Source organism: Talpa europaea, assembly GCF_964194135.1.
Source record: "Talpa europaea genome assembly, chromosome: 3".
Lineage (NCBI taxonomy): Eukaryota > Metazoa > Chordata > Mammalia > Eulipotyphla > Talpidae > Talpa > Talpa europaea.
This window is the reverse complement of record NC_140069.1, coordinates 131,939,485-131,948,203: the sequence shown is the minus strand read 5'-3', so window position 1 is coordinate 131,948,203 and position 8,719 is coordinate 131,939,485. Positions and strand designations below refer to the sequence as shown.

General features: G+C 35.2%; 1 pseudogene across 1 annotated transcript; it reads right to left on the bottom strand.

Annotated features, from left to right (window-relative positions):
* Nucleotides 1-980: 980 nt before the first annotated feature.
* Nucleotides 981-1,241, bottom strand: LOC311168769 (large ribosomal subunit protein eL43-like; annotated as a pseudogene). The gene has a single exon. The product of its transcript is annotated as a large ribosomal subunit protein eL43-like (transcript).
* Between the last annotated feature and the right edge of the window lie 7,478 nt (nt 1,242-8,719).

Below are 8,719 nucleotides of genomic sequence, written 5' to 3'. Positions count from 1 at the left end.
TTCTCTTAATACGTCAGAATTTTATTTACCCAGTTTTTTTGCTGCTAGATATATATTTTTAAAGATTTATTTATTTATGCATACAGGAATTGATGTACAGGCCAGAAGTGGTATGGTGTTTATAGGGGGATGTGAGAGGATTCACCAGAGTCAGAGTGGGGAACAGAACAGGCAGATCTACTGAAATCACTGCTGAGGGGAACAGAAGGGGAGACAGGAGAGGTCTGCTGTGCCATGTGTGTAGCTCCCTGGCCAGCCTGGGATCCAACTCATGCTGCAGAGGCTGCAGATAGTTTCACAGTACTTTGCTTAACCCCTAGTGCCACCAGGGAGGGCCAGATATTTTTGGTTATTATAAAAAAAAAAAAACAACAACACAATGTTCTTGTACAACTAGCTGTATAAATTTACATAAGATTTTCTCCTTGAGTATATAATTCACTGTAGTATTTCCGGGTCCTAAACCATACTCTACTCACTACTACTAAATAAAAGCAAATTAGACTTTAATCTACTTGGAACTGGCTTTTACATATTTTGTAAGTTGAAATCATATATGAAAGTTTATACATGCACACCCAACTGTCTTGAGATCTTTCTACATCCATTGAACTCTTTCTTTCTGCTCCTGTTAATGCCATACTACCTTAATGACAATTAAATAATAGGCTTTGATATCTTGATAGATAAACGGTCTAAGTATTCTTGTATTGTTCCACTTCTTCAAAATTACCTTGGTGCTTATTGAGTCTTTGCTCTATCCATTAAAAATTAGAATCAGCTTATTAAATGTCTCAAAGCAAATCATCAGGGTTTCAATTGCAATTCAATTATATTTATAAATTAATTTGAATAAATTAGTTCTTTTTAATTTGAGGTTTATCAATAGAAACAGATAAGGCTCCATTTATTTAAAGAATTTTTTTTACATAAATTAACCCATCTATTATAAGCAGGCAATGTTCCAGATTGTAGAATTTCTATTGGTCTTTTGATGCCAGTCCTCTGATGGCTAACTTTACTGTGATGGCGGAAGTGGTGTTGTAGGTCCAGGCACCACCAGCTACTGTTTTCACTCAGGAACAACAATGCCAGATCCCCATTATTCGCCCCTGAATCTTGGTTTTGCCACAGAAGGAGCAAGTGTACTTGGCATATTGGCTGATTTCAATTTTCTTCATCATTTTCCTGATGGTCCCGTATTTACAAACGATCCCCATCTTCTTGATGCATTTGAACATTTCACTGCAGACTAGGTGAGTACCCAGTGAGTATTTAAAGCCTTGTGATATTTCTTGATTTTATTTCAATTTTTCTCTAATAAGTTTAATTATTTCGTTATAATAATTCTTAATATTTTATACATGTTTTTGTTGTTACAAACATTCCAGTTTTGGTTACGCTTTGTAATGCTCTGTTACTGATAGACGAATGATCTTGAGTTTTTGTGTTTTAATTATATATCCAGATAGATTGTCGGCATGCTTCTCAATACTACTAATTCATTTATGGATTCTCAGGATTTCTACATAGATGATCATATCACTTTTCAATATGGGCATTTCCTTTTTATCTTTCCAGTTCTTAAAACAATTCTTTCTTTATTCTTTTCACACTACACTGTCAAGGACTATCCAACAAATATAAAATAGAAGTCATGATTATAGTCAATCTTATATTTCTGTAGAATTTAGTTGTAATGTTTAACTCTTAAGTGTAGGTGATATAATAATGAATTTTGATACCTGCTTATCAGTTTAAGGAAGTTCCTTTAATTTCATTTAAAAAAATCTTGATATATTTATTTTTAATTGAGATAATATTTGGATGCCATCATCAGTTATTACCATCATAGGGCACCCATCACCAACTCACCCATAGTCCACCACCATAATTAGTGCATTTTATTTTGTTTATGGTTTGGTTTTACTTTTGTTGTTGGTGGTGGTGGATGTGGTTTAGCACACTGTGCTGATATGATTAATTTAAACCCTTAACATAAATTAAGAACAGGTGGTTAAGAATTCTCAGGGTATGAAATACCATATAATCCTTATGCTTTCACCACATTCTTTGGCCTATATTTTCCTCTCCTTTTCCATGCCCAGCCATATTGAAGAGTTATTTATGATTATGAAATAAACAATAAAAAATTCTCAGGGTAAATGTTTTCCTCCCATATTTCATAAAAAAATTCTCTTTGCTGAGTTTGCAGATATAAAGCTATCTTTTTTTTTTTAGAATTAGTAATTCCTTTTTTAAAATCAGGCATAATTAATATACTGTACATTTTACACCTTGCTAAGAAATCACAGAAGCCTAGAAGCTTAAAACGAAAAGGGAGTCCTTCATTCCAGAAGCCTTATTGTTCCTCATTTCTCCTCAGCTTTATTAATGTATAATTGACAAAAATTGCATATATTTGAGGTATATAGTGTGATTTTTTATATATGTATACACTGTGAAATGATTAATACCAACAAATCAACACATCCATCACATCACCTAGGTAACTGTGTGTGTCTTGAGAACAAAAGTTCAAATCTTAGCAAATTCCAAGTGAACAGCAGAGTATATTAATCATAGTATTCTGTACTTAGATCTCCAGAAGTTATTTATCTTAAATAACTAAAATTTTGACATGTCCCCATACCCCCAATCTAATGAGTAGACTTTTAAAGCAGTTAATTTCTAGTCTATCCCTTTATTGTTGTTACCATTTGAGCATCCAGGTTGATATGAGCAACTCATTCCACTTCCCAACTGAGTAGCCCAATAACTTTTCTCCCATCCCACAATGTGTGTTAAGCCCAAAGCTCCTTTGTGCTGAGAATGGAAGTCATCAGTTGAAATATCATTGCTGTCATACCCTGGTTACCTGCAGCTTCCTATTCATTTTTCATTTATTTTGATACATGTATTACTTTCTGATAAACCTTTAAAAGGTGAATGGTATTTTGCATCTATAAATTTTCTATGCTTCTTAATGGGATTTCAAATTAGATTAATGTAGTTAATTATTTTTGTAAAACAGTCTTGACCTAACCTGGATGAGATTAATCATAGTAATAGATAATTTGATTCAAGGATTGATGAGGGAGATGTAGAAGGTGGGGAGAATAAAGATATGTGAGGTTCCTGGGCTTTCCCCTTCTTGGCATTCTTTCATTAATTCAACAAGTATTAATTAGAGCTTGGCCATCAAGCAGGATTTTTTTTTATAATGTTTCTCAGCTGGAGCTAAATCTGAACTGATATCTGAAAAAAATAAAAGAGTTAATTAGAAAAGTAAATGAAGGAGAACTGAAACAAGAAAGAATTTTAGATAAAGAGAAAATATTTTAGAATTCTGAATATTCTGAGTTAATTGTCCTTTAATTACTCTATTTACCTTCTAAAGCATATATTTGGTATTTTAGAATTTATTGTTGTCTTTTATTTCAAAAAATTCAATAATCGTTATTCGCTTAACTTAGAATACTAAGTATTTTATATGGTGCAGAAATACTTGACTCTTTCATTTGAGATTTACTAACACTGATTTTTTAAAGTGTCCTAATTTTTCCATAAAATTGCAATTAACAGGAAATTTTTGTTCGTTTACTTTTAAAAGTGTTGAAATTTCGAAAATAGGTCTTACATCCAGCACTTCCTTTTCAATTATCTGACTGGATTTATATTTTGGTAATCTTTATTTGTATATTTTCTGATGTATTTAGATGTATATGTTTCCCCAATCCAAACCTATAATTAGTCATCTTCACACCAGTTGTACAGATGCATGCAGTCTTCCATTATGCTAATTTTATCGGGAACTATATTTGCTCTTCATTTGACAATAAAATATCCACCCCAAACAAGGATTAGTTGCAACTCTCAAATGCAATGAACAATGCAAGTGTCAGTGAACTCTGCAAGGTTTTGTCCTCTCCTCCTCATGAAGAGTGCAATTTATGACTGGGCAGCATCTATGTATTGATAACAAGAAGACCTTAAAATTATTCAAAGAATGCCCCAAGTTTGTTTGGCTTAATAAATATATCGGCAATGTGCAGGAGCTTGGGAAGCAATTTAAAGGTGACAGGAAATGTATTTTCATATTAAAATATTAAAGCCTAAATATTCACATAAAGCAAACCACAGGAATTACTTTAACAGAGAATGAGCAAAACTTTAAAGTTATAGTAAAAGACATAGACAATGTCTGGATACATGGGGAGATCTGTCAGGCTCTGAGATGGCATAATTTGATTTTCTAAAGATGCCTATTTCGCAAAATTTCAGTGAGACTTCCTTTGTATGTGAGTTTTGATGAACTTTAAACATATATATGAAAAAATAAAGGTATAAGAGCAGCTAACTAGGTGAGGATGTGGAGAGAAAGAAACTCTCCTGTAGTGCTGGTGGGAGAGCAAACTGGTCCAACGACTATGGAAAGCTGTGTGGAGATTCCTCAACCTACTAAACATAGAGCTTCCATATGATCCAGCAAGTCCACTCCTAGGAATTTACCCAAAGGACACAGAAACATTAATTCCAAAGGGCTCCTGCACCCCTATGTTTATAGCAGCACTGTTTACAATAGCTAAGCTTTGGAAACAACCCAAATGCCCAAAACAGATGACTGGATCAAGAAGATGTGGTGCATATACACAATGGAATATTACTCAGCATTCCAAAAAGATAAACACATGCAATGTGCAGCAACATGGATGGACCTGGAAGGGATCATGCTCAGCAAAATAAGCCAGAAAGAAAAAGAAAAATACCGGATTGTCTCAACTCATAACAGGAATCTAGAAAACCTAAATAAGGGACCAGGAAAAAGAATAACTATAAGGAAGAAAAAAATCAAAATCAACAAACAATTATGAACAAGAGACACACTTGGGGGGTGGCGGGGAAAGGAGGGATTGGGGTCAAAATCAGGGGGTTGCAATTGTATGGGGAATATAAAAATAAAATTAAAAAAAAAAGAACAGCTAACTAAAAATTTATCAGGAGACCTAATTGGATATTACTGGGGAATCAATTTATTAAATATTCCTGCCATTTAGCCTGATACAATCACATATTCCATTCTCTCTCTTTTGGTCTCTTCCTTTTCATTTTGATTCTCTACCTCCTCCAGCAATTGATTTAGACCACTTAAAAAGAGAACTGAATGATTATTTGATCCAGATCCAAAGACAATATTGCCATTTTTGATGATTTAAATAGATATGCCAACGTGATTCTAGAGTTACCTTGGGCTTAAAAACTAGAACTTGATTTTTTCTTCTAATTTTTGCTTATAGTTTACATTATATAACTAGATTAATTCCATTTATCAATTAGGATTGATTAAGCAAAATTTAAAACATCTTATTAACATGAATTTAGAAATAAGTTAAACGATTTATTCAGGAAAAAATGCAAACCCAAGGTCAATATGTAAATGATCTTGTGTTTGTTTCTGACAAGGCAACAAATTCTCAAGTTACTTTTTCAGTTGTCGAAAGCTCCTCTCTGTCCCTAAGTGCCATGGCAGCTTACAGTCATAGGGCACGAACAGAATAAAATTAAACTTGCCCTCAAAGGAATAATAGACTTGTGACCTTGGCCTCATTAATTGTGTGGTGTGCTCTGAGTTAACAATTGTAGTCTAAACAATTCAGAATTGGATTCATATACTACAAATACTCTCAGTATTTTTTTTAAAGATTTATTTATTTATTTATTTACATAAGAAAGGGGTACAGGCCAGATTCTTGGGAGGGTGAGAGGATTCACCAGAGACAGAGAGGGGAACAGAACAGGCAGACTGACGAAATACACTGCTGAGGGGAGCAGCGGGCATGACAGGAGAGGTCTGCTGCATCATGTGGGACCCTCGCAGGCAGGCCGGGATCGAACCAGCTCTGCAGAGGCTGCGGATAGCTTCGCAGTGCTGTGCTAAACCACCTGCGCTACTAGGGGAGGCCCGACTCTCAGTATTTTTTTGCACATTAAGGAGAGTCAATAATCTTGGTCTCTCACTGTTGTCCATGATGTTTAGGGAGGTTTTCCTTGCCATTCTTTGCATAAAATTATGTCTTAGACTTTTGGTCTCAATATCAACTGCCTTCCGTGTCTTCCTCTCTCTTTAGGAACTTAACTTTGGTTTATTCATTTCTACTTCCTGGTCACAGAGATTGTTCAGGCTATTGACTGTTGAAATTCAAACTCTAATTAAAATGTCTAATTGAAATACCAAGGGAAGACAGCTCTCTATGCTAGTGAAAATCTAACACAAGCTATGATTGTAGTTCATAGACAACTGCATAACAACCACATCTTGGGGCTAACAATATTCAAAACTCCATTGACAGCTATGGAGACATAGCTTAAAGCTCTGCATCTAAATGACATGTCTTATATCTTTTCTACATTTGAGAAAGGCATGCAGAGACTAGCAGTTTAAAAAAAAAATCTATTAAGAAATGTCTGTGTCCTATGTGAGCCATTTAACCTATCAAGATCTCATGTTTTACAACCTGTAAATTTAAAGACTGGAGTACATGACCTTAAGGTTTCCTTCAACTGATATATTTTTTAAGATTTATTTATTTATGCATATAAGAACTAGGGTAAAGGCCAGAGGTGCTGGAGGTGAGAGGATTAACCAGAGAGAGTGGGGAGCAGAACATGCTGATCTACTGAACTACACTGCTGAAGGGAGCAGCGGGCAAGACAGGAGATGTCTGCTGTGCCATGTGGGTCAGCTACCTGGCTGGCCTGGAATTGAACCTGTGCTGCAGTGGCTGGTGATAGCTTGATAGAGCTGTATCTTTAAACCCTGCACCACCAGGAAGTCCTTCAACTGATATTTTTGACCTCAAAATCAATGTTCTTTGGAAAGATAAGTTTATTCAAATTCTATCAGAGTTTAGACTGGGGAGGAAGACTTTAAGAAAGAACCTACTGTTATGGTTGCTAAGAAAGTCAGCTGCATAGTGGTTCAGGTAATTAAGCAGTAATAACTTCCCTAATAATCACCCATAGTAGCAGAAATACTTCCATTAGAACAAAATTCCTTTGAACTGAGCTGTATATATCATGGTTGGTTCTGATTAAAATGCAAATATCCATAGAGCTAACAATCTATTATTAGCTATAAACAATTCCTTATTACTGATATCCAATTGCTGAGACAAGCCAGGTGCATATTGAATTAATGAATGAAGTAGGGAAGACCCATAATATAGCAGGTCTGTCTGGGGCAAGAAAGATCAACTGTAACTTCACACTAGGGAATCTCAGATAGTGAAGATACAGCTTATAAAAATCTTAGGGAATCCAGGGAAAGGAGGCATCATGAAGATGCAAGAGATATGATAAAATCAGAAATAAGAACATGAGGATAACTTCTCTGACAGTAGTGCCCAGAATCAATATATCCCATAAGTGGATTGGGTAGTCAGATAATATAACACTGTTCATTCTCTGCAAACCCAGAATATATTTTTCTCTAATTAAGGTCTTATAGAACATGTTCCAGATATGTTTTTGATCCTTAATATTGTCATTAAGTCAAGACACAGGAAGAAATAGCTGATGTTGTGAATACAAACATCATTTCTTTTAGTGAACTTACATATGCAGCCTGAGGTCTTTGTTAAAACAACTTTACTGATGTAAATGAGGCAAGTGGCCACAATGGAAAAGATGAAAATGTCCCAGAAGAAATCATGCCAACAAAAAAATTCGCAGTACAGAAATTTCACAACATGAGAAGCACAAAAGATCCAAACTTGGAAAGAACTAGGACAATTTGTCAAGATAGAAAAGGTGCTTGTTCCATATTATAAGTTATGTGACAGGAAGAAGGTAAATACTCCTCAACTTACTCTTGACACCTTTTTTCTACAGAAATCAGCACTTTAATTTTTAATGCTTCTCATGTTTTAAAATTGAAGTGCACCAATTATTATTTTTACTGTTTTTATTTCCCTATTTATAACAGTATGAGGTTTTATAACACTTCAATAAAATCTTTTAAAAGTCATGATACAATCATAATTCTCCCATTGGTTTAAAAAATTGTTTCTCCCAGTTTCAGTTTGCATGTTCATTTTACTGTCCCAGATTACCATAAGAGAAGGCTGCCTTTATCACCTCCCAAACTGAACCCTTGATCTTTTCCTGAAGACTTTCTAGACCTGCTGTGATTCCCATCTCAGTTCAAGGCAATTGCAGGCTTCCTGCTGGTTAAATCAAAGGCACTGGAGTAATCCTTGACTCCTCTCTTCCATTCATATCTTAAATCCAAGGAGTCAGCAATTCTTATTTTAAGTACCCAGGCATACAGAGTGCCTGCAGAATCAGAGCTCCTCTCATTTCCTCTACTGCTTCCAACCTGGTGCAGTCACCTTCATCGGCATCTTCATCACTCACGTTCATTATTGCAACATTGTCAACTAGACTCACACTTGCTCTCTCGCTACACACCTCCACAATCTCTTCTCAAACCAACAGTCAGATTAACTTACTTGAAACATAAATCATAAATCCTGTCTGCCTTCCTAGGAACCACCGGGCTGCTTGTCCGTGAAACACACTCCTGCTTAGGACTTCAGAGCTGTAGTTACTTCTATCCTACTATGGTCTCCCTAAATAGATTCTCTCTCCCTTGAAATAATTGCTGAAATCATACTTTCTCAATGAAGCTTGCCCTAACCACCTGAACTAAAATGATACA